Below are 3,460 nucleotides of genomic sequence, written 5' to 3'. Positions count from 1 at the left end.
TTGTGTGCTTGCTGTGCTTTGTGAGCTTGCTGTGCTTTGTAAGCTTGCTGTGCTTTGTGTGCTTGCTATGCTTTGTGTGCTTACTGTGTCCTAGTGCACCGCCTCGAGCGAACGGGATAGTCCAGCCCCGTGAGTAGTCTGTCTGTGTGACGTGTCTAATTGTCTGTGTTTACAGCAATACCTGGGAGGAAGAAACGACCTGCGGAGAAAGAGTGTAATACTTACCTTTACCCTCATACGTCGTCCCGAGGAGAGCAAGGGGCCCCGACTGGAAGAACCTAAGGGCATAGGAGACGGGTGAAAGGACGGGTGAAAAAGCCGGCAAGTGAAGTCCCGTGCGAAATTTCTAGCCCACTTACAGTGTTTTACTTGTTTGCCTCCAGGAGAAAGCGGAGGGCGCCATGGATAGTAGGATCAAGCCAGAAAGAAGCCTCTGTCCCTATCCCCTGGTCCAGCCTGCCCCTGGAGACAAGAAGATTCTCATTAGTTTTAATTGCCCTTTCCCCTTTCCCTTTCTTCTTTTTAACTATTTAAATAAAGTTATACTTTTAACCGTAGTATACTCGTCTGGTCATTGGAGTGGTCTTGGGTACCTCCTCGAGGTGGAAGTTAGAGAGGGGCGTGGCCTTTTAGTTACCTTTGGGTCCGCCCCCGGCCGTGACACTCTTCTGTATATCTCGGTTGTAACGAGTGGTTATTTGAGTTACTGTTGCCTTTCTATCAGCTCAAACCTGGCTGGCCATTCTTCTCTAACCTTTGGCATCAACAAGGCATTTGCGCCCACAGAACTGCCGCTCAGTGGATATTTTCTCTTTTTCTGGCCATTCTCTGTTGTAAGATGCCACCCAATTGGCCCAATATCGAAGTCCAATGCGTGGTGAAGGAATCACGTGTTCTTTCCCTCCGTAGCGCTTCTAGAAGAATAATTCCATTTATTTAATTTGTTTCTTTGACCTCTGTGGTTAAATTATAATCTGACTCCAATTTATAAGTTATCAATGTTATTCTGATGCTGATCACAATTTATATAATTATTATTATATTTTGTTCTCTTAATTATTTAGAATGAATTACATTCAAATAGAGAATATAATGTATTCCTGGAGGTGCTTAAGGCAGTTCCATACAGCTGGGTGTAGAGGCATTTCTCCTTCTTAACTTAAAGTTAGAGGTTTATCCAAACACACTATAAAATATGAGGATCCATCTATATTGAGATTGAGTCATTATTACCTCCAACCTACAAAAGTGGGAATTAACTCCAGTCATATTTTCAGTCAAGGTAATTCCTAATCTACCCCCCTCCGGTATATTTATAAAATATAATAAAAGACTTGACAAGGTTTAAAATGAATAGATGTTAACAATTTATTTTGCCAGGCAGGTTACACTTAAATCAATCATTCATCAATCAAAAATATCCACAACTAAAAAGATCAGCACAATGTCAAAATCATACCTGGCAATTAAAGACACACAAAGTGGTCTAGGAAGATTCTTGTTAAAGATTTCTTCCATGATGTTTGAATACACACAGAGTGTGGGAGCTTCTGGGTACAGAATGGCTCCCCGAACATCTAGCCAGGCCACCTTTATACACAGCGTGAGACAAAGACATCGTAAAACTACAAAGTCCAGTTTGACCTGTGGCAAGTGATACTTAAGAACACCTGGTCAAACTAGCCAGAAGTACTCTGGCAAAACCCCACCTCTACAAGAAATGCATCTGTGTTAAGTGTATCTTAAACTTATAGAAATGAGACCTTTTTACCCATCGCACCATGACCCTTAAAATACAATTACACATGAATATGTAGGTAAAAACACAATTTTAGAACCACATAATATGTATACATTACATTATACATTTCAGCAGATACTCAGTGATGTGAGCCTAAAGGCTAACAGTTCAAAAACCTTTGTGATGAATAGATTAAGACATCAAAGAGTTGTATCTGAAGACCTCTTTCATCTACGGGTCAAATTTGGGTTAACAACACCCCCTAAGGTTTAATTGTTTTACAGTGTCTTTTCATAAATAAACTTAGTTTATCGGGTTAACAACACCACCTGAGGTTTAATTGTTTTACAGTGTCTCTTCATGAATAAACTTCAAGTTGATTAATTATAATCCAGTATTACAGTCCTTCCCTGGCCCTTTGGGGCAATCTCAGAATAGTCCCTAGGGGCCATTTACTGGTCATTCAAATCCTTGTGTGTTTTTCATTATTGTAACAGTCTCTGTATGGCGGGCACTTGTAGGGGACTTAGGGTGAGAGCAGCATTGAAGCAAAGAGAACATAAACACAAGTCCACTGCCAATCACACCCCCACGAAACATCCAGTCCCACCAAGTGTACACATACTGTGCAAAGCGAATAGATGAAACTTGACAAAATCTTTGCTGTTCCTTTGGCCAGGTTTGTTTCTACCTTAGCCTGGTTGAGATGATACACAGTCTGTAGAATCGTCTGTTGCACCAAATTCATGGTGTCAGTCAATGACTGTGTGCTGTGCTCGTTGAAAGTGTCTCCCCACCACAGAGAGACGTGTGTCTAGCGGGATCCTTCCCTGGATATTTATCTGACATTTTGAAAAGTCCTCTGTTACCTATTGGCAGAAGGTATTTTTTGTAGAATAGTCAGACCTCCGTAGGTGAAGGAATTCCTCACACTTGACAGTGCACCACTGTATGTGGGACATCTGAAGAACATCATACACATGATCATGCAATGGCTGAACACTGAAGAACTTGACTTTCATTGGAAGAAAATGGTTGTCAAAGATTACAAAAACAAATGACATTATTAGAAGTTTCATAATAGTAGGTGCGAATTGTAAAAAGGTCTTATTTCTCTTTTCAAAGTAATTTATCCCATAAGATGATCCCATTTAATTACCAAATTCTTCACTACTATGCATCTCTTGTATAGAGTGGAATTTTGATATAATCTGTGTATTTCAAAGGAAGAGTGGCAAAATTGAATTTAACTGGCATATTTACCAGTGGTATACATCATTAAAACATTTAATAACAATACCATTCAAATATAATACAAATACATGCAATTATATGTATATAAAATACAGATATTTATACTAAGGTATATATAATATGATATATTTATAATTTTAATAATCCTAGAATTATTCAGAACCTTTAAATGCAAGTTAACCAAGTAGATCCAAAATTTCAATTAAGTAACTTAAAACATACCCAGAGAACTTAAACTTAAATCAAATAATTTCTGAATTTCTTATTTATTCATTGTCAATTCTTTGCATGTTGTCACATAATTCTGTACATATATGTTGGTTTAGTGAGTCACATTCAATGGTTAGGAGTCTGATTGGGATTTATGTGATTGATCTCTAGAAGTGCCAGCCCTTTAAATATAACCATTTTGTAAAGTTTGAAATGTTTAGACATGTCTGCAGCCATGCTAGCGATTTCATTCTT

Source organism: Paramisgurnus dabryanus, chromosome 4 (genome assembly GCF_030506205.2).
Source record: "Paramisgurnus dabryanus chromosome 4, PD_genome_1.1, whole genome shotgun sequence".
NCBI lineage: Eukaryota > Metazoa > Chordata > Actinopteri > Cypriniformes > Cobitidae > Paramisgurnus > Paramisgurnus dabryanus.
This window is presented reverse-complemented; position numbering follows the sequence as displayed.